This window comes from Tasmannia lanceolata, unplaced genomic scaffold (assembly GCF_043159265.1).
Source record: "Tasmannia lanceolata isolate RefF3 unplaced genomic scaffold, GAP_Taslan_0.1 ptg000015l, whole genome shotgun sequence".
In the NCBI taxonomy this organism is placed as follows: domain Eukaryota; kingdom Viridiplantae; phylum Streptophyta; class Magnoliopsida; order Canellales; family Winteraceae; genus Tasmannia; species Tasmannia lanceolata.
The window spans coordinates 23,675,628-23,698,697 of record NW_027518692.1 but is presented as its reverse complement, the minus strand read 5'-3'; the positions used below and the strand labels follow the sequence as shown (position 1 = coordinate 23,698,697).

The 23,070-nt window shown below is 46.0% G+C and overlaps 1 pseudogene; it reads left to right on the top strand.

Moving 5' to 3' along the window:
* The first annotated feature begins 2,104 nt into the window (after nucleotides 1-2,104).
* Nucleotides 2,105-8,417, top strand: LOC143891875 (5-formyltetrahydrofolate cyclo-ligase, mitochondrial-like; annotated as a pseudogene).
* Nucleotides 8,418-23,070: the final 14,653 nt, after the last annotated feature.

The following is a 23,070-nucleotide window of genomic DNA, read 5'->3' as shown; positions in this document are numbered from 1 at the left end:
GTGGTTCGAGGGTATAAAATGTGGTTCCCCAGTGGTTCCGAGGTATAAAATGTGGTTCCGTAATGGTTCTTGGGTATAAAATGTGGTTCTGTAGTGGTTCTGAGGTATAAAATGTGGTTCCCTAGTGGTTCCAGCGTATAAAATGTGGTTCTCTAGTAGTTCCGGGGTAGAAAATGTGGTTCCCCAGTGGTTCCGGGGTATAAAATGTGGTTCCCTAGTGGTTCCGAGGTATAAAATTTGGTTCCTTAGTGGTTCCGGGGTAGAAAATGTGATTCTCACACCGGGCCCGTACGGGCCGGGTCGACCCGCGTGTCACCCGAATTTTTGCCGTATTTTTAAAGATGTTTTTGGGAAATGTTATCCGCACTACCGTATTTTGATGAGGACACTCCTCACTTTATTAAAAGTACGGTATGGCCCGCACCATAGGATGATCCAAACCGTCCATTAGATGGGCCACAGCCTAAATAGGTTGTGCCCCAAAAAGCATTTCCGTAGGTTTATCCTAACCCTCTGATTAGAATGTTAGAGGGTTGGTCCTAACCCTTTATAGATTGGAGGGTTAGGATCAACCTATGGAAATGATTTTTGGGACACAACCAATTTAGGCTGTGGCCCATCTAATTGACGCTTTGGATCATCCTATGGGGGGCCATACCGTACTTTTAATTAAATGAGGAGTGCCCTCATCAAAATACAGTAGTGTGGATAACATTTCCCTTTTTTGTATGGGAATTTGCTAGCCCCCTTTGCCGAGGCAACTTCTCAGCTTGTGGCCCATCTTTTGATGCAAAGATTGGCAGAAGTAATATGGGTGCAAAGGTGGCTAGCAAAAGCATAATTAAAAAAAAATAGTAATCATTACTTGAAAAAAATAGTAATCATTAAGGATTTGTGGTTGAAGTGTTAAGTTTTAAATGAAAAAATGGAAGCAAAGTATTAAAATTACGAATAAATACCAAAAGATGCACTAACATATGACAATTACCGAACTACAAAGTTTGACTGTCTTCCGTCGGAAGTCAAACTCGGAAGTCCGAACAAACCTTCGGACTTCCGAATGGAACCAATATTTTGGTTATGTATACTGGCTTACTTCCGACGGAAGCCAGTAGAATAGGGATAATTCCAAAAAAAATTATTTTCAAATTGAGTAAAAATTCGAAGGATAATAGGAATATACATTGTGATTTTAGTGTCATGCAGGCAACCATAAATTGAAGCTTGATTTTGATGTTTTAGAATAAAAAAAATGCAAAGAAAATAGATTTATCTTGAAAATGAGGAAAACAACAAAATTCAGTTTTAAGCTCAAAATTTATTTTCTTTGCATTTTGTAACACTGCTTCGATAAGTTTATCATGGATAAACCCTCATGATTACTAAACCTGTTGTAAATGGCAATCTTCAAAACCCTTCCATGGAGTTTTCCACGTTAGAAAAGTCTTGAGGAAGAAGAAGGTGGTAGGTGAGAAGGTAATAAGTGCACATGGATAAGTGCAAAAAGGTGGAGAGAAAAAAGAGGTAGGAGGGGTATATTTGTCCTAAAAGCCTTTTTCTCTCACTTGACAACACCTTTTTTATAAATTTCAAATCACTACCCTTTATTCACAATTTAGACAAAACTTTGCGTTTTTTAATAATTTTCCCTTTAATATTTCACCGAAATTTCAGTAATTTTGGCCGAAATTTAATATTGAATAAAATATTTGTTTCAGGTTTTGTACTAGATTTCGACCGAAATTTCGAAATTTCAAGGTCCAAAACCGGTACCGAATCCGAAATTTTAAACCTCGCTTGGAAGAGATGAATGAAAAAAATACTAAAAAATAGGAATTGTTCCATGTGGTTTTTTTTTTTGTTAGGTAAGTAGGGATTGAACCTCCAACCTCCAGGTTGAAGAAAAAATCCTTGACCATTGACCTAGAGGCTCAATCCTTTTATTGTTTTATTTATAGTCTAGAATCCATTGTGACCTGGTGGTCACGGGTTCGAGTCACGGAAACAGCCTCTCTTCACAGCAGGGGTAGGGCTGTGTACGTGCTGAGATAAGTTTTTCCTTGTTTTTTTTTGAGAAATTATGTTTGTTTAGCGCACGGTAAGAATGAGAGTTGGAGATGGTCTACAAAAGGCCAAGGTTTTGATGACCCAAGCTGCATCCACCGCCATTGCGGTTGGCTCCCTCTTCATCTCTTCACTTTTTTCTTGTTGTTGGTTATCATCGCAGGATGGATTCATTGCCTGCTTTCGAAATTTATATTCCATGTTAGTGTTTTTTGTAACTGATAAATCTTATGGATTGGAGGAAAAGAATCAATCCATTTTGGGGATTTTTTTTTTTAGAATCATCAGTAATTTGAATCAGGGACCACATAAGATTAGCTTGATAGATGATCCCAGCTGTCTGATCAATGGACTCTGTCTGTTGAATTTGAACTAGTGTACACTTTTTTTCTGTTTTAAGTGTTATATTTATTAATGAAAAATAATGCAGATTTCTATTAATCTTGATTGATTTACAGTGGACCCTAATGAGTGTTTATATGGAACACTCAAGAGGGATTAACATAGCAAGAGATCAAGATAAGTATTAAAATGGATAAATTAAAGATTATCCTAATCTAGAATACTACTAAATCTAAATTTGGCTGCGTAATCTACACCCTAAATGATCCAAAGTCATATCTATTAAGATCCGATCATATATTCTAACAGTTAACTGCTAATTAGGTGGTTAGGATTGTTTGTTTAGTGAGGTTTTTTCTTCACATAATCTATGGTAGGCTCCACCGGATGACGGTTCCAATTAAATAGGATTAACGGCTCGTGGAAGAAGAAAATATCTATTGAACTAGAGAATTTATGGGTTCTCTCTAACAATCCTAAAGCTGAGATCTCTAGTCTTGCATTTTTTATAAGTGTGTTTGCAAAGAAAAATGATCTCCCTTGGTAGAGCTGTAGTTACATTTGGTTTGTGGTTGGGGACCTCAATTATGTTACAACTCTTGATCTTTAACTGTCACTTTCGTGGGAACTGATTCTATATCTCATACGATTGGTTTCTGCCATGAAATGATTGATTTGATTGGTTGTGGATAGAACACGGATCAATCGCTAAAATGTATGGAGTGTTTACAAGGATGGAAGAGAAGGGTGCTTGTTGCTTCCGATTTCATGTGAAATCCAAACTAATACTCCTCAAGCCCCTGCAGAAAAATAAAAAAAAATGGGACTTTGGGTTAGCTTTTTTCTGTTTAAAGTTAAAACAATGAACTGTTACAAATATAATTTAGCCTCCAAAGTGTTGAGCTTTCTTTGTGTGCACTGTGAACTAGAGAATATCTGATGTGTAAGTCAAAACTTCTAGTTCCCAAGTTTTGAGGCTAGCCATGCTAATAGATATATATCATAATTATATTTTTCCTCAGTTTTAACCATACACATCATGTTAATTGGAAATATGCATAAGCTGCATAAATTATATTTGAATCCCCTACCATAGATCTGACATACTTGGGGTCTGCTATTTCTATCTGCAGATATTCTCTTAATCTTATAATTCAACTTTTTTTTCCCGAACTATTGGTAATTTTTGTAAAACATGAACTGGAACCCAGCTAGCCAGTGCTAGCAGACAAAACAAAGAAGGAAAAAGGGGAATAAACCACGAGCTTGGCATCTCCATGACATATCAATGAGTCAGTACATTAGACTCAAAAATTGGCCAGCACATCACGGTGGATGTGTTTCCTTCTCCATGGATACGGGTGAAGGAACAGTTGATCTGTCTCAATAAGTAAAAAATCCTTCGTATAAACTTCCTGAATCTTCAAGGATCCTTCTTAAGCCGTCGAACTGTGTTGACAGGGCTACCTCCAAACCACAACTTTGCAGATCCAGTCTGAGAAGCCAATCTGACTCCATCAACATTGTTTTCTTGCAAAAAAGAGATGATTCTTTCGTAAGGCTTATGTACATGAAACTAATTTATGATAGATAATTTGAGATATTTAATGGTGTTTAATTTTCTTAATGCAAGCATAATTTATTTTATCACTCACCTAATTGAAATATTGTCTTTTATCCAGATGTTGCAGTTCATAATACTGTTTTGGAAGCTCCGTGGTTTAAATCTACTACAAGATTATGTGCTTATATAAGCTGCGAGGCCTTGCGAGAAGATGATACATCAAAAATTCTGTCAGAAATTCTCCGTGATTCGACAAATGTACGCTTTTATTTCTTATTTGCTTATCTTAGGGGTTCAATTAAATTTCATTTGTACTGTCTTTATGGTAACCAGTTAACTGTTTTCTTAAAACCGCAGAAGGGATATAATAGCTCCTGGCTTATGTACATGAACCGAATTTATGGAAACCTACTTAGAGAATAAGTACAATATCATTTCTACTGGTGGTATGTAATAGCATCCCACTTATATCTAGTACCCGTATATTGATGTTCTTTGTCAGTAATTATTTTTCTATGGTGCATTTCCATGTGCTAACATCTAGTAAAGAAATAAAACTCAAAAAAAAAAAAAAAAACATGTAGTAAAGAAATACTGAAATAAATATATTTTACTTTTTTGGAACTTCTTAAAATTCATTTTAAAGTCGCGAGTGTCATATGCAGGTCAAGAAAAAGCTCTACGTTCCACGCGTGGAGGACAAGAATAGCCATATGCGGATGCTAAATATTTCAAGTATTAATGATTTAATTGCTAATTCGATGAATATCTTGGAACCAGCCAACTTGGATGCTGATGGAAATCAACGTGAAGATGGTAAATTTCTTAAAATTTTCATTATTATTTTTGTCTGCCTTTTCTGATCATTGCAGGGCATATGCGTTCTTTATGTTTAACTTTGTATTTCTTTCAGAAAATCTGGTGCTTTCATCCGCAAACTTGAAACCTTGACTTTAACTCTGATAATTAATTAGGAAGTGAACTTTTTTTCTTAAAATATGGTGATTTCATCTACAAACTTGAATCCTTGACGTCAAATATGATAATTAATTAGGAAGTGAACGTTTTTCTTCTACATGTTAGATAATATTTGTCTAAATGTTCTTATCAAAAAAATATTTGTCTAAATGTTGATTTGATAGCATAAAAATTATTGTTATAAGTCCCATTTTAAAAAATATTGTTATAAATTTATTTTTTTCAAGTATGTTACAAATTATTGTTTTCTCGCCCTTTATTGGTTGAATAATCAAAGGAATTTATGTAATTATTCTCATTATTAATAGGGTTAAAGACGTGAGAGGCTGGACGTTCTCTCTCATGATCTTTCTATCATCTTCACTCTCTGCTAACATGTTACCAAAGCAATATTGGTGGAAATCCTTGATTTTCTTCCAAATTAATGGACCATCTCAAGAATCACAATCACAAGGAGGAAACCTGTTATAAATAGTAATATATAGCTGGGGTGTTCTAAGGAGGGCCGTTGTGATGTCAGCAATTGTACAACTTACATCATAGCCATTCGATTGGGAATTCTCATCTGTCTTTAAGTTTGAATCACTTGGTAAATTAATTAAAAGATTGCCAAAAACTACTAAGCAGAGTATAGAAACAAGCCAAGTACGCAAGCTTCCATGTAGAGTCCACAATTGGCTATGTCGGCTAGAAAATTAACCTAAGCATAAATCTGTTGTTTAGAAATCACTCTACAATTCCAGTATGTTGAAACCTATGTGACAAATATCTCTGATATTTTCAAAATATCTCTGATATTTTCAAAATATAGTGATTTTATCACGATATTTTGATAAAACGACGAAATCCTGATGTAATCCCCAGAATTAAAAAAATATAGCAATATTTTCATTTATCACGATAATACCGTGATATTTTTTTAATTTTTTTTCTTAATTTATATATATTTAAATAATTTTATTTGATTGTTTTCCCGATATAAACCTGAATTTTTTAAAAATTAATATATAGCTAGATTTTCCCTTCCCGAGAGATTCCCAAGAATGATATTTGTGACATAGGTTGAAACTACATCTGAGAAAATTCTAGGCCTATCTTTCCTTAACTCCTATATAAATTTAGGAAGGCGCTTTCTATCAGACTATGAAGGCAAGTCAGTCCTTTGGCTTTCGCTGTCATAGATTCCAAATTAGTGAGATTAGTATTGACCTACTAGTGGAAGATATCTGGCAAGGGTTACTTCATTTTTTAACTGTCATGACTAACTTGGATTTGTTTCTTTCTAAAATTAATGGATTTGGGGTGCAGAGTTGATGTAAAACTAGATGATTTTATGTATCTAAAGGGTGTCTCTTGATGCAGTTATGCAGGTAAGTCACTCAGTTGACCTGTTCCTCCTACCCGGTAACATTTTCCCTCTCTCTCTCTCTCTCTCTCAATTTTTTCCCGCATGATTCCAGATATCAAAAGCAAACTTAGTTAGACTACCTGATCCTTTTTGCTCTTTCTTTTCAGGGCTTGCCTTTGACAGGTCTGGAAGACGCTTGGGCCATGGTGGAGGGTAGGATTTTGCCTCTATCTTTTGTGCAGCCAGAGTCTAATTTATGTCTCTGAATGAGATGAGTTGATCATATAACTTATTGAACCTACTTGTTCTACATACTCTACCCGGAATTTACAATTGGTTTCACAAGAAACATAATATTTTCATGTTTAAGCATTATGTGGAAAATTACCCATAAACCTTCAGTTGTGATGGATCCATTTCCTTACTGTCAGTCATTGTTATTTATCTTTTTTTTGGAACTGCAATGATTTTGTCCCCTTATTAGTTTGTTTGAAATTTCTCCCAACCAACCGGTTGGGTTTTTTTTTAAATAACTATAACTATTGTCAGTCGTTATGAGAGCTCTGTGAAAATAGACAAACGGACTTGTGTATGGAATATTTTCTATTACTCCAATCAATTAATTTCATGATCTCTTATCTAGCAATTTTGTGTAGCTTCCATGCAAATTCGTGAATGACACATCCCAAAGTCAGAATGTATTCAAATGAAATTCAAGATTTTCCAATGTCTCTCAAATTAACTCGAAGCACTCTCCTAATACATTTTAAAGATCTATCTCCTGAATTAAACCTCACATATCTAAGAGGAAGAAATACGTGGATCGTGGCATTCTATTTCTCGAAACTGTTATAGCTGCTTCAAAAAATTGATCCCTTGCTTTCACGAACTTCAGAATCTTCCTTGAAATTGGTTGGGTTTTCACAAAATTGGTAAGCTCGAGCTCAGATAAGCTTATCTGAGCTCGAGCTTACCAAACTCATTTGGCCAAACATTTTTGGGGTGGGTGATCCAAAGCATTCATTTGGAAGGCCCTTCCATGGATAGGGTCTGTACCAAAAATTATATCAATAGGATCATCATAACCCAATCAAATGTGGAGGGGAAAATGGACAAACACTGTGTGTCCATGTTTCTGCCCATTTTTTCCCTCCACAAATGGCAGGGTTAGGATGGTCATATAGGGCTGGTTTTTGGTACACACCATATCCATGGAAGGGCCTTCCAAATGAATGCTTTGAATCACCCCAAAAATGTGGGGCCACATGAGTTTTTGAGCTCAAGCTCAGATAAGCTTATCTGAGCTCGAGATCACGAACACTTTCCTCTTTGCTTTATTGAACTTAACTGGTAAAAGGGGCATGTTGTATTTAGTCTTTCCACTTTAGTCATCAAAACTCATGATAGACTTTGCATGCTTCTCTTCTACATGTGGGCAACTTGAAAGTTACTACGACGTATTCCTGAAAGAATATGAGGAGGGCAGCCAAGCAAAACTGGAAGCAGCCCCTTCTAGGTACATAGCAATGTAACACTTATTATTCTTTCCATATATTATGTTTGCGGCAAGGTTTGTCAAGCCACGACAGTTGCTTGCCGGTTTGCATCTCTGCAGTACAAGCATCTGGTTTTAAATTTCAGTAAATTTCATTATTGTGCCGAAATTTTGATTGAAATTACCCAAATTTCGGTAATTTTGGCCGAAATTTCATAAAAAAATAAATTTCTGAAAAAAGAAGACATTTTCCCGAAATTTTGGCTGAAATTTGGGATTCTGGCCGAAATTTCGGCTCATGTGATTCCGGTTTTGGTCCCAGCCGAAATCCAAAATTTCGGTACTACGGACGAAATTTAAAACCATGGTTTGCAGTATGTCTCACAGTAAATCTCAAGAAACCATTGATCTTAAGCCTTCGGGTGCGTCCTGTTTTGCTTGCAGTTGCACTATCATACTCTTTGCAGATAATGGATGAGGGAGTCATCCCTGTTACACCGCACGGCATTCCTTTGGACGCCCTTGTGTCTCCAGCTGGTTTGATTCGCATAAGCTCTGCCGCATTGGAACAGATATAACTTGGTACAGATGTACTCCATTTCCTACTTTTAAGATTTTTCTATTAACTTTTCTTTTCCATTAAAAAAAAAGATTATTTCTTTTGATGAATACACAAGTTTGCTTTAATCTGCATTTCATGTTGAAACTTCTTCTCAATCATTATTCTCCTTTGATGTTTACTGAGGTAGATATTACCATATGAGGAGGGAGTTTGATCTTCCAAGCTGTCTATTCTGTGTCAAAGCTGTATTAATTTGCGTAAACACCCTGTAATGGGACCTTTTTTTTTTCTATCATAGCTTCCAAGTTTGTGTTAATTAAACACCAAACTAGTAGCATTAGTGATTGAAGAAGGCAGTTTTAGTAGAGTTAGGGGTTGTAGCTTCTTATGCCCTACTTGTTTTGACCCTCCTTTGAATGAAACCTATCAGGTAATGATCAGAACTATTTTCTGATCAGATTGATGTTTAGATGTGGCATTTCTGAGGTGGCAGCTGCACTTTGAATGGTTAGGATCATGGTGACATCATGTGGGTGGGCCCATGATGGTATGGCCCACATGCAGGGCATAGGATGAGTGGCTGTCCTGGCTTCTCAAAATTTCTAGCTACTAAAACTCACTTTAAAGAATAGAGATGCAAATGATCTTTGAGAATTGGGCCTCTTTGAATATCCATAAGAACTATCTGCATATAATAGATAAATAATTGTCATAAGGGAAATGATACCAACACAACCATGTTTTATTAATTGCACAAATTAGTGTTTTCATCATGTGCGGAGGCCAGACAATGCAGAGTCAGATAGATTAGCATGTATGGAGTGGGTAGCGAGTCTCTAACTATCTTTGATTACCTTCCCCCATGAGTTCATTTGTTATTTTCCTTTGTATTCCATCGTTTGTTTGATGTTTATGGCTCTTCTCATGAATCTACCTCCTCTCCTCATATTCTCAATAAAGCTTTTTCTTATCATTCAAAAAATAATATTTGCACATACCTACCTTCTCCTTTCTTTGTAAGTGGCTTGTGAGAACTTTTTGGGAACTGTAATAACCTTTGACAGCTTTTTAAATAGTAAAAGACAAGCCGGGTTAGTGCAAATATCAAAACATGCTTTAAAATTTCCCTTGTCAAGGTAGTAATATGTCTAACTAATCTAATGGCTTCTAAATCCCTTATCTATTTATCTATAATCTTAAATTTTCCGTAGCTATTAAATATCTCAAGTAATCTCAGATTTTCACAGAAGGATAAATGGCTGATATTGATCCAATGTAGATTGACGATGTAATGACCCTGTTAGGCCTAAAATCGGTAACAGGTTATGGTAGGGCTGGGTGGTCCGGGCTAACGAGCCACGGCTGAATGGCTGGTTGAGTCCTGCGCTGCACAGAGTACAGACAAGAAAGAAAAGGGTCAGAGGACCAACCCGGAGTGATACTCCGGACGGGCGCTTCGACACTCAAGTCAGTATGAGCAGGAGTGTAGAGCAATGTCAGAGCAAAAAGCTTAGAGTTTTGGTTCTCAGATTTTTCAGGACCCTCACCTTAGCACAAGTGAAGGCTATTTATAGTGATTCTGAGCCACCTGTCTAGGACAGGTGGTAGTTTTGAGCCAGGTGGTGGCCTCTGTATGGACCAGGTTTCATGCCTAAGGAGGGCAGGTGGAGGTCCCTGATTGGTCCAGGTGTCACACCTAGTGGAGACAGGTGTTGGCCTTCCAACGGTCCTTGTGAGGGCCACGTGCCAGAAGCTAATTGGATGCTGAGTTCGGACCCCTCAGTGCTGAGTCCGGATTGCTGAGTCCGGATTCCCTCAGTGCTGAGTCCGGACCCTATCAGTTGCCCCCTGGTTCTTCAAGCCATGAAAGTGGCTAGAAGAAGCAAAGAGAAGGTAAAGACAGCGTCGGGTCAGCCTTAAGACCTCCAGGCAGCTGAGGCCGGGCTCAGACTCAGCTAGGAGAAATAGTGGCTGGACAGGAGACTCCTGGCGCCCTGGCCTGGCCTTGGCGTTTGGCCTGAAGGAGTACGGCCGGGCAGAAGGCATTCGACTATCCAGCACGGCTGAATTTTTGACCAGAGGCCTGGGCGGCCAGGGGTCCTGGACGTCCTTGGTTCAGGAAGTCATGTGGTCCTGTTCGGCTAAGGCTGTGAACGGCCAGCCGGGCAGGTCTTTGCTGGTGAAACCTTTTGCCGCCTAGCGCTTTTGTCGCCTAGCGAGCGCGTCATATCCTGTCCGGACAGCCGGACAGGTCTTTTGTCTCCTGAATTATCCTGTCCGGACGGCCGGACAGGTCTTTTGTCGCCTAGCGCTTTTGTCGTCTAGCGAACGCGCCATATCCTGTCCGGACAGCCGGACAGGTCTTTGTCTTTTGAATTATCTTGTCCGGACAGCCGGACAGGTCTTTTGTCGCCTAACGCTTTTGTCGTCTAGCGAACGCGCCATATCCTGTCCGGACAGCCGGACAGGTCTTTGTCTTTTGAATTATCCTGTCCGGACAGCCGGACAGGTCTTTTGTCGCCTAGCGCTTTTGTCGTCTAGCGAACGCGCCATATCCTGTCCGGACAGCCGGACAGGTCTTTTGTCGTCTAGCGCTTTTGTCGTCTAGCGAACGCGCCATATCCTGTCCGGACAGCCGGACAGGTCTTTGTCTTTTGAATTATCCTGTCCGGACAGCCGGACAGGTCTTTTGTCGCCTAGCGCTTTTGTCGTCTAGCGAACGCGCCATATCCTGTCCGGACAGCCGGACAGGTCTTTTGTCGTCTAGCGCTTTTGTCGTCTAGCGAACGCGCCATATCCTGTCCGGACAGCCGGACAGGTCTTTTGTCTTCTGGCGCTTTGGGACCTGTGCCTTGTATTTAATGCAGGCGGCGCATTTAATGCGAGCGGCGCATTTAATGCGAGCGGCGCATTTAATGCGGAAGGCGACGTGGCGCACTCCGGCTGGCGGAAATGGGCGGGATTTTTCCCGCTCTTCCCAGCTTCTCTATAAATACAGGAGTTTACTCTTCATTTCTTACTTTTCATCTTTTACTCTCCTCCTCTTCTGTTCGGCTGCTCAAGTTTTCTGCCCGCTTCGGATCAGTGAGCCCGGAGGTCCTCGTCCAACACTCCAGTTCGGTAATCTTTTTTAGCTTTTAGCCTTTCTTTTCTTTTTTTCCTTTTTATGTCTAGCACTAGTTCGGAGACGGACTCCAGTTCAAAGGAGTCCGGTTCGACCAGTACCGCATCGGGGTCCGAGGCATCGGAGAGGGCGGTTCCGGCCTCACCTATAGGGGAGGCCGGTGTTGAGGGCGAAGAGCTAGTGATCATAATAGACGAGGAGAGCGGTGAGGAAATGAGTGTGGACTTAGACACAATCCCGGCCTGTGGGGACGGACCGGATCGGGTAGAAACCAGCGACGATGATGAGGACGTCGAAACGGCAGTCCCTCAATCGTCGCGCATGCCAGTCGAGGTGATAGCGGAGGCACAGATGGAAGCCAACCCGCAGTATAACATCGGGGCCCTATACGAGGTGAACCATCTGTGGCCGAACAGGCTTCAGATCGTCAGGGACAAATACTGTATTCCTAGCCGGTACATTCTGAGGGCGGCTGTCGAAGGGGATCGGGCCAGCAACGATAGCGCAGACCTCTGCGTGTATGAGGAGGCCTTCCGGGCCGGGCTTAGGCTCCCCTTCCACCCCTTCTTTGCGGATGCACTGAATTACTACGGGCTGGCAGTTACACAGGTCGTCCCGAACTCTTGGAGGACACTGATCGGCTTCTTGTACCTTCTTGAAGTCCGGCTCCGTAGGAACCCCACCGTGCCCGTCTTCAGGATGTGTGCGCACCTGAAGAGGCATAAGGACGGCGGCTGGATCTACATTAGCCAGAGGCCTGAAATGAAAATGATCACTGGGATACCTTCTTCCATTCACACATGGAAGAACAGGTTCTTCTATGTAAAGGACACCGCGCCGGGCTCGCAGTGGCCGTTCTCATTACAATGGAGAACGCCGGACACTCGCCGCCTTAGTAAAAAACCAGCTCTCGAAGACTATGACCATATGACCTTCGCTCTGATCAAAGAAGAGCTCAAGCGAGGTCCAGTTCACTGTTCAGAGTTCGAAGAAGAGGCCGAGCTGGTCGCACTCGGGGTCAGTCGTGCGACGCCGGCACGTACGTAGATACTATAGGATAGCATTTATTTTTCTGAAGTATTTTTCAACTTTCATATTGCTGACTGCGCTCCGTTCTCTTTTGCAGAAATGGTGAAGCAGATGTCCCTTTTGGACAGAATCAAGCAGTCTTCGGGCGCGTCCCCAGCGCAGGAGCAGCCCCAAACAAAGGGCAAGAAGAGGAAGGTGCCGGAGTCGACCCCGCCGATGGTCGCGCTGGCTAAGCCTCTTAAAAGCAGCCGGGCGACGCATAAGCTTGCCCTATCGAGCCGGGCAGACACCACGGGTCAGAGCTCCAAGTCCGGAGCGGCGACGGGGTCAAAGCACGGCGGGGCAGTACTGGGTATGCCGGCTACGACATCGGTTGGAGGCGACAACGTCTTCCGCCCGAACTGGGCCGTGCAGAAAACGGACACCGGCCTGGGGGATACCCGGGTGGCCGCAGAGTTGATGTACAAGGGTGTCCTCGCCCGCGACCGGCTAGCAGTCGAAAAAGAGGTGCCGGAGACCTGCGAAGCGGCAATCAGCTCCGCCCTCTATCAACTCCAGGTGTACTCAAGGGATATGGCCAAGAAGCGATATCTCTTCTCTGAGACGATCACAAGGATCGAGTCCGAAAAGGCCCAGCTCCAGAAGGAGAACGGCGAGCTCAATGAAGCCGTCCAGATCAAAGAGGCCGAGCTCAACAGCTTACAGGACGAACTGCAGAGGGTCAAAAACCAGGCCGTGCAGGATCTCCTGAGTGCGGCTGAGAGGGCCGGAAGGAAGGAAAAGGCGGCCGTGGAGAAGGCCGTGAAGGAAACTGAGGAGAGGAAGGAGGCCCAGCACTTCGACTTAGGCCTCCAGGCCTACAGGGCGGGTTTCCTTCTCTGCTCCGAGCAGGTGAAGAAGATTCACCCCGACATCTCCTTGGACGGGCTAACCGTCCCGTATGCACCTCCAGAGGATGAGGAAGATGAGGAGGAAGACGAACCGGACTCCTCCCGGCCTATTGAGGTGGATGCGGAGGTGACTGTGGCCGCCGTCTCCTCGGCGGAGGGTGGCGAGCTCGCAGCCCTCACTCCCGCAGGGGTCGTCACCGAGGTGGTGGCCGACGAGGAGGCCTGATCGGCAGCCTTCTTTCTTTTTTGATGATACGTTTTTTGTTTGCACAGTTGGTAACGCCTATTCTTTGTAAGCCAGCTCGGCGAAGAGAGCAATTTTGTAATACGAATATGAATACTGAATACAAATACATTTTTTGTTCAACTGTCTGTACAGCATTCTTATTTTTTGTACGCATTATTTCTGTGCTGCATCGAGAACCGAGCTGGGAATATTTGAAGTTGGTTTCCACTGCGGGCATCCTGGCTGGAACTGATCTCCAAGCCACTAGGATGAGCCGGAGTGCACCACTGCTGCTCGTCCTAAGTCTGCGAGAACCGAGCTGGAAGCTTGGTACTCAAACACTTAGGAAATATTTGAAGGTGGTTTCCACTGCGGGCGTCCTGGCTGGAACTGATCTCCAAGCCACTAGGATGAGCCGGAGTGCACCACTGCTGCTCGTCCTAAGTCTGCGAGAACCGAGCTGGAAGCTTGGTACTCAAACACTTAGGAAATATTTGAAGGTGGTTTTCACTGCGGGCGTCCTGGCTGGAACCGATCTCCAAGCCACTAGGATGAGCCGGAGTGCACCACTGCTGCTCGTCCAAAGTCTGCGAGAACCGAGCTGGAAGCTTGGTACTCAAACACTTAGGAAATATTTGAAGGTGGTTTTCACTGCGGGCGTCCTGGCTGGAACCGATCTCCAAGCCACTAGGATGAGCCGGAGTGCACCACTGCTGCTCGTCCAAAGTCTGCGAGAACCGAGCTGGAAGCTTGGTACTCAAACACTTAGGAAATATTTGAAGGTGGTTTCCACTGCGGGCGTTCTGGCTGGAACTGATCTCCAAGCCACTAGGATGAGCCGGAGTGCACCACTGCTGCTCGTCCTAAGTCTGCGAGAACCGAGCTGGAAGCTTGGTACTCAAACACTTAGGAAATATTTGAAGGTGGTTTCCACTGCGGGCGTCCTGGCTGGAACTGATCTCCAAGCCACTAGGATGAGCCGGAGTGCACCACTGCTGCTATATACTGATGTCTAAATGAGTTACTCAAAGAAGGACAATCATTTGGGAAACTTATTTTATTCATTACAGAATTTGGATGATTACAGCAGTTCTTTACAAGCCTATGAAGGCAAACAAAATTACTGATAGTAGATCCGAAGATTTCTAGAATTCCAAGCATGTGGCAGCATCTGTTCGTCGAGGGACTCTAACCGATAGCTTCCTGGGCGGATGACTTCCTTGACTCGGTACGGTCCTTCCCAGGTCGGAGAGAGCTTGCCCACGCTTCTTGGCTGGGAAACGGAGGCTTTCCTCAGGACTAGGTGGCCTGCACGGAATTCTCTTGGTCGGATCTTGACGTCATGATATCTGGATATTTTCTGTTTATAGGCCGCCGCCCTGATTTGAGATTCCTCTCGGACTTCCTCAAGCAAGTCAAGGTTGGCACGGAGTCCGTCCCCGTTGAGCTGCTCACTGAAATGGACGATCCTTGGGGAGGGGACGCCGATGTCAACCGGGATCACTGCTTCTGTTCCGAAGGAGAGATTGAAGGGTGACTCGCCTGTGGCCGTACGCGGAGTGGTCCGATACGCCCAGAGCACATGATACAGTTCGTCTGCCCAACGCCCTGCCTTGCCATCCAGTCTCTTCTTTATCCCCTGCAAGAGGGTCCTGTTCGTCACCTCTGTCTGCCCATTCGTCTGAGGATGTGCCACAGATGTGAATCTCTGCTCTATGTGCAGGTCAGAACAAAACTTTCGGAAGTTCCTCGAGTCGAACTGCTTGCCATTGTCCGTTATGAGGACCCGGGGGATTCCGAACCTGCACACCACTGATTTCCAGAAGAAGTTCTGTACATTCTGTTCAGTGATCTTGGCCAGAGGCTCTGCTTCTACCCATTTGGTGAAATAATCAATGGCGACAACGACGAACTCACGGCCTCCTGAGGCCGGCGGAAAGGGGCCCAGAATATCCATTCCCCATACTGCGAAGGGAAGAGGACTGATGATCGGGGTCATCGGAACGGGTGGCTGGTGGACGGCTGGAGAGAACTTCTGGCACTTCTCACACTCTTTCACAAGGCTCAGCGCGTCCTTCCTCAGCGTAGGCCAGTACAGACCTCTCAAGAGGATTTTAATGGCCAGGGCCTTGCCCCCGAGGTGCTCTCCGCAGATTCCTTCATGGGTTTCCTGCAGGGCTAACAAGGCATCACTGGGGCGAAGACACTTCAGATACGGGAGGGTATACGACCTCTTGTATAGAGTCTCGCCATCCAGTGAAAACCTCGCGGCCCTCTGCATGACCTTACGGGCCTCCTTTCTCTCTCCCGGGAGCTCTCCGCTGCGCAGATACCTGATTATCTCATCCATCCAGCACGGTTCATCGTCAATCTGCATCACCACGACGGACTGGGCGTCGATACTGGACCTCTTCAGAAACTCCATGCGAATTTCCCTGAGGGCGGTGTAACCTGAGGCTGCGAGCTTTGATAGCACATCTGCCTTTACATTCTCTGCTCGGGGGATTCTGACGATCTCAAAGCTCTTGAAATAAACGGCCAGACTGCGAACCCTCCCCAGGTACTTGATCATTCGCTCTTCACGGGCTTCATATACTCCCTGGATCTGACAGACGACGAGCTGTGAATCGCAGTACGCCTTTAGCCTCTGAGCACGGGTCTGCACAGCAAGATTCATCCCGGCGATGAGCGCTTCATATTCTGCTTCATTATTGGACGCACGGAAACCGAACCTCAGGGCATAGTTCAGGACGAAGTCCTCTGGTCCAGTGAGAACTAGCCCTGCACCACACCCTGTCTTGTTCGAGGACCCGTCCACATAAACTTCCCAGAGCGGCTCTTCATCAAAAACTGGGTGCGTGATGACGGTCTCAGGCCCGGGGGGCGGTGATGCTCTGGAAACGACCCGAGGCTCTGGCACGGCCAGCTCTGCTTCTGGAGATGGAACTGCTACTAGCCCGGGGTCTGGGTCCGGAACTGTGCACTCGACTATGAAGTCAGCGAGGATCTGAGCTTTGATCGCCGGCCTGGGTAGGAACTTGATATCAAACTCACTGAGCTCCACGGCCCACTTGACAAGCCGGCCCGAAGTGTCTGGCCGGTGGAGGATCTGTCTGAGAGGCTGTCCTGTCAGGACCTTGATTGTGTGCGCCTGGAAGTACGGCCTTAGCTTCCGGGCCGCCGTAATGAGGGCGCACACGAGCTTCTCTACTCTCTGATATCTGGTCTCTGCATCATGGAGGACCTTGCTAACATAGTAGATCGGCTTTTGCTGATTAGATTCTTCTTTGACCAGTACTGCTGCAACCGCCAAGGGTCCCGCTGAGAGGTACAGAATCAGCTCTTCTCCTGGCTCCGGCGTGGACAACAAGGGAGGGGAGGACAAATACTGCTTCAGCTCCTCGAACGCTGCTTGACATTCCGGAGTCCAGGGCGCGGTTTTTATACCTTTGATCGCATTGAAGAAAGGGAGGCATCTCTCGGCGGATTTTGAAATAAACCGCCCCAGAGCTGCCACCAGCCCGGTCAGCCGCTGTACTTCTCTGATAGTGCTGGGAGGAGTCAGCTCCATTACCGCCTTGATCTTCTCCGGGTTCGCCTCTATTCCTCTCTGGCTTACCATGAAGCCCAGGAACTTGCCTGCTCCGACGCCAAACGTACATTTGGTCGGATTAAGCTTCATGTTGTGTTCCCTCAAGACTTGGAAGGCCTCTTCGAGGTCGGAGACGTGGTTGGAAGCACTTCTACTCTTCACTAGCATATCATCAACGTAGACCTCCATGTTCCGGCCGATCTGATTTCTGAACAGCTTGTTGACGAGACGCTGGTAAGTGGCTCCCGCATTCTTCAGTCCGAAAGGCATCACCCGATAGCAATAAGTCCCCTGGTCGGTAACGAATGATGTCTTCGGGATGTCTGACTCGTACATTCTGATTTGATTGTATCCCGAGAAAGCATCCATGAAACTGAGCAGCTCGTGACCTGCTGTAGCGTCAATGAGCTGGTCTATTTTTGGAAGTGGGTAGCTGTCTTTTGGGCAGGCCTTGTTCAGGTCTGTGAAGTCTATACAGGTCCTCCACTTCCCGTTGGACTTTTTTACCATTACCACATTCGCGAGCCAGTCCGGATACTGGATCTCACGAATGAAATCGGCCTTCAAAAGCCTCTCCACCTCTTCTCTGATGGCTCTCCGTCTCTCCGGTGCAAAGTGTCTACGCTTCTGCTTCACGGGCTTGCAGGTCTGATCGACACCGAGCTCGTGGGTGCTAATCGACGGGTCAATGCCGGGCATGTCTGAAGGAGTCCAGGCAAAGACATCTGCATTGGCCCTGAGGAACTGAGCGAGATCCTGCTGCGCGGCCTCTGGCAGGGCAGAGCCGATCTGGACAACCCTCTGTTCATCATCGATGTTCAATTGAATAGAGATGAGGTCCTCTGCGGGCTGGTTGACTGTGACCTGCGCTTCGTCTCTCAGATCGTACAGCTCGATTGGAAGAGACTCAGACGCATTCTTCCCTCTCAGTGCTGCCGCATAGCATTGTCTTGATTGGGGCTGATCCCCTCTGACTTCACCTACGCCTCCTGGCGTAATGAACTTCATCTTCTGGTGATAAGCGGAGGGAATCGCTCGGAGGAGGTTCTGGCCGGGGCGTCCTAGAATGGCGTTATAGGCCGACTTGGCCTTAACCACCAGGAAGGTCACCATTGCGAAGGACTGGCGGGGCGGCTCCCCGATCAGAACTGGAAGCTCAATCTGCCCTTCGACCTTGACAACTTCTCCCGAGAACCCGAACAGATCTGAGTTGGCCGGCTTCAGACGGTCAGCTCCGATCATCATCTGTTCGAAGGCGTGGTAGTAGAGGATGTCGGCGGAGCTCCCGTTGTCGACCAGGATCTTCTTCATTTCCCAGTTCGCCACTAGCATTGTGACGACCAGGGCATCATCGTGCGGGAGGATCAGACCGTCAAGATCTGCCTCCGAAAAGGATATCTCATTTTCTGGCTCGGCCCTCTTGCTGCAGGCATGGACGGCGTTGACCTGCCGGGCATAGGTTCTGCGGGCCGATGAAGAGGTCCCTCCCGCGGTCGGCCCTCCTGAAATGGTACCAATAACACCATGAGGTTGGAGTTGAGGTTGAGGTACCTGAGGAGGGAGAACGGCCGGGGCTGGAGCCTGGATGCGGTCGCCCAGGGGTTGGGCGTCTCGAGGACTTCTGTCTCTGGGTCTCGGGTTGTCCTGGCGCTCCCTTCTGTTGTCGTTATTTTTTAAGTACCTCCCGAGGTACCCTCTGCTTATCAGCTGCTCGATTTCCTCCTTGAGATGAATGCAGGCGTTGGTGTCGTGGCCGTGGCTCTTATGGAACCGGCAATACCTGGACATGTCTTGGGTGCCTGCCTCCGACGTCTGCTTCTTCGGCCACCGGATGAAGTCTTCTTTCCGGATGGCTGCCAAAATTTGAGCCCTAGATGCGGTGAGGGGCGTGTAGCGCTCCCTCGTCGGGGGGCTCCTCTCCTTTCGAGGGCGGGGGGAGCTCCTTTCCTTCCGGGACGGGCTGCTCTCCTTCCTCTGAGGTCTGTCATCCCTACGCTGCTTGGCGGGGTTCTTCTCCTCTGGTCTTCTCTTGCTGACGGAATCCAGGGCAGCGAGAGTCTCCTCGACGGAGATGTACTCCTCCGCCCCGGTCATCAGATCTGCCAAGGACTGCGGATTTCGCCGGGCGACGGCTCTTCGGAAGTCGGTGGATCGGGCTCCGGCCAGAAGAGCATTCGTTGCCGCGGAGGGATCCAGGTTGGGTACCTGAAGGGCCTCCCTGTTGAACCGGCCAACGAACGCTTTTAAGGCCTCACCGTCTTCCTGCCTCAGGGCCATCAGTGAAGCCGTCGTCTTTCGAGGCCTTCTGCTGCTCATGAAATGCCGGGCCAGGTCGTCCCCGAAGTCGTCGAAATTGTCAACGGACTTGGGCTTCAGCCGTGAGTACCAGTCTCTCGCGGCTCCAGTTAATGTGGTGGGGAGTGCCCTGCAAAGGAACCCGTCCGACGCCCCGTGGAGAAGCATCGTGGTCCTGAAGGTCTGCAGATGATCCACGGGATCGGTGGTCCCATCATACTGAGGGATCTGCGGCATCTTGAAGCCCAAGGGGACTGTCGCACCGAGTACCCTGTCTGTGAAAGGGGGATTGCTACTGAAGATCCTTGAAGCAGGGCGGCCATGATCTCTAGCCAGCTCCTCGATTCTGTTATCGATCTTCTGGATTCTTAGTAACATCGGATCATCCCTCTGTTCGGCCAGACGGGCAGGTCTACTCCTTACGGCTGATGGGCTCCTTGCGGATCCGGACTGGCTGAGGGGACTCCTTCGCCGGTGCCGCGATCCCTCTCCGTGCATAGGGTCTCTCTTGCTGCCCCGTTTCTGCACGGAGGGAGATCGTGACCGGTGATGCTGTCGACGAGGCTCAGGGCGCACGCTCCTGTCCCGCGAGGGGTGGTCTCTTCGAGTGGAGTGACGAGTTTGGTCGCGGGGCGGAGAGGCGCGTTCTCTGCGGGAGCTCTCTCCCCTCTGAACGGGTCGAGAAACCTCGACGGGGTGTTGCTGGAGTGTGGGAACCGCATTCCTGAACTGCGCAACTACAGCGGTCATTTCCTGGAAAAGAGCCCTCATTTCCCTCGGGGTCGGGGTGGGATCTGAACGGTCCGAGTGGGGCGAAGTCCGCTCCACGGCCGCCCCGACCTCCACCTGTGAGGCCAGACGCTCACTTCGTCCTTCACGGGGGGCCGTAGCCCGGGTAGCCCGAGAAGTCGGAGGTGCTCGCTTGCCGGTCTGTCCTACCATTTTTATCTGGGTGAGATTTCGAACAGCTTTTTGTTGCGTGGTCCCACGGATGGCGCCAAATCTGTTAGGCCTAAAATCGGTAACAGGTTATGGTAGGGCTGGGTGGTCCGGGCTAACGAGCCACGGCTGAATGGCTGGTTGAGTCCTGCGCTGCACAGAGTACAGACAAGAAAGAAAAGGGTCAGAGGACCAACCCGGAGTGATACTCCGGACGGGCGCTTCGACACTCAAGTCAGTATGAGCAGGAGTGTAGAGCAATGTCAGAGCAAAAAGCTTAGAGTTTTGGTTCTCAGATTTTTCAGGACCCTCACCTTAGCACAAGTGAAGGCTATTTATAGTGATTCTGAGCCACCTGTCTAGGACAGGTGGTAGTTTTGAGCCAGGTGGTGGCCTCTGTATGGACCAGGTTTCATGCCTAAGGAGGGCAGGTGGAGGTCCCTGATTGGTCCAGGTGTCACACCTAGTGGAGACAGGTGTTGGCCTTCCAACGGTCCTTGTGAGGGCCACGTGCCAGAAGCTAATTGGATGCTGAGTTCGGACCCCTCAGTGCTGAGTCCGGATTGCTGAGTCCGGATTCCCTCAGTGCTGAGTCCGGACCCTATCAGACCCGAAATCCAAAACCGGGAAACAAATAACCTACATAAAAACTGATTTTATACTGACCATGAAAGGTAAGGATAGATATTGAACCTGCCAAAAACGAGAAGCGCCACATCTATCTTAGCTGAGGCCCTTACTAATAGGCCCTCCTGGGGTAGAAAGGACACTCAAATCCCCTAGGGGAAGGTGTATCTCTAAAGGAGCTTACTCAAAAAGGGGGCTTTACCCTGAAGCAAGTAGTCTCCGCAGCTATACTATATCAAATAGCCTAGGGTGCTACTTGGGTTCTTTGCTAGCCAGACACCCGTCAACCAACCATCCAGCAACTATCAGTTCTTTCGCAAGCCAAGCCAATATGCCTTGATCCGCCCGAGGAGAATCCGAGTGAAAGCAGCAACCGGAGTGATAGTAGCAGGGACCAACACCTCATAAATGACCTCTTCCTTGAGCTTAAGCTGCTGTATCCTCGTGTAACGAGGAGGATCAGGGAATGAGAACAGGACACTCTTCTCATGGAAGCCTAGATTCCAACCCATCTCTCCTCTTATTACTTCCATTCGACGAAAGCGGTAGCTAGCCCGAGTGAGAGAGCTGGCTGTGTCTTCGGCATTGGTTACTCAGCCCCGCCCTCCCTCTGGTCGGTCGGAAGTCAGAGCTCTAAACCTATTATTCTTATTCTAAAGTACCATTGGAGCAAGCAAGGTTTAGAAAATGGGGCTCCAATTAGGACTTACTAAGAAGAAAGGATTCTCTTTCTTTTTTCATGTATACGATTTTTTTTATTTTATGAAATAATAAACTCCTCTCCATGAGGATTATTGTTAAACCGTAACATCACATTAAAGAGTTTAACAAGAGTACTAAACAATTGCCCCCTCGGGCCCTTCCCTTGCCTCGAGAGAGGCTGGCATGCCCACACATACACACGCGATCACACACACCCGCCCGGACCGAAGGAGGCCAAAAACTGCGCACCAATGAATGACAGATACTTTGTTCCTTGTGAAGTAGTGGTAAATAACTAGGGATTTGCTAGGGGTCCATTGAAAGAGGCATTTAACGGAACTTCTGTTGCGTGAGACAGCAGCCATATCATGAATAATGACAAAATCTGTTGGAAAGTTAGCATATGTGGCTGCTGTATCATGCAACACACGTTCCGCTAAATGCCTTTTGCTATGGATCCTAGCAAATCCGAAATAACTACTCTTTACTTTATCTTGTGAGGAACAAATACTTAATGAAACTGTGTCTGATTCAAAGTATTTCTTCTCCTATTCTTTTTGTGATAAAGGAGCAAATACCTTGGTCCTTGCGAGGAAATAAGTACTAATTTTAGTTAGATTCAAAGTAATTCTCCTAATTGCTTGAAGTTCAACTCAAATTTTTTTACAAGGAATAGACCAAGGGACCAAATATGTCTGCACAATATCCTATATTTTCAAACAACTTTAAAAGAGACATTCAGATTCTTCCAAATTATTTTACAAAACCATGAGCTAAGGGCCCTTTTGGATACCTCATATTTTGTATTTGGATTTGGAACAGAGCTTTGAATACAAAATGAATAGATCTGCCCACTCATGTTGAGGAAGACAGAGAGGGTAGGGGTACTTACTACTGGAAGGGGGAGGTTGAGGGGCAAAGAGGGTGAAGGAAACTGCCAGATCTGTGGATTTCCAATTACTTATTTCCACAGCATATTTGGAAATCTGATTTTTTCACTGTCAGCCACTGATTTGGAAATCCAAGGATTTGATCCGGATCCAAATCACAACGCAGAATGGGCTGCAAATGTGAGAAAACCAATTCAAAATCTTCTCAGCATCCAAACGGGCCCGAAAATTATTTAACAAGACCTTTCAAAATATATCGCAATGGAGCCTTCATACCAGTTCAGTAAATTTCAAGAATTTAAGCCAAAAGCTTCCAAGACAACTTCAGCAAAGTACGTCGGAAGATTGCTACCACTCCATCAAAATGGCCATAAAACACAATTTCATGTTCGCATTCATATGG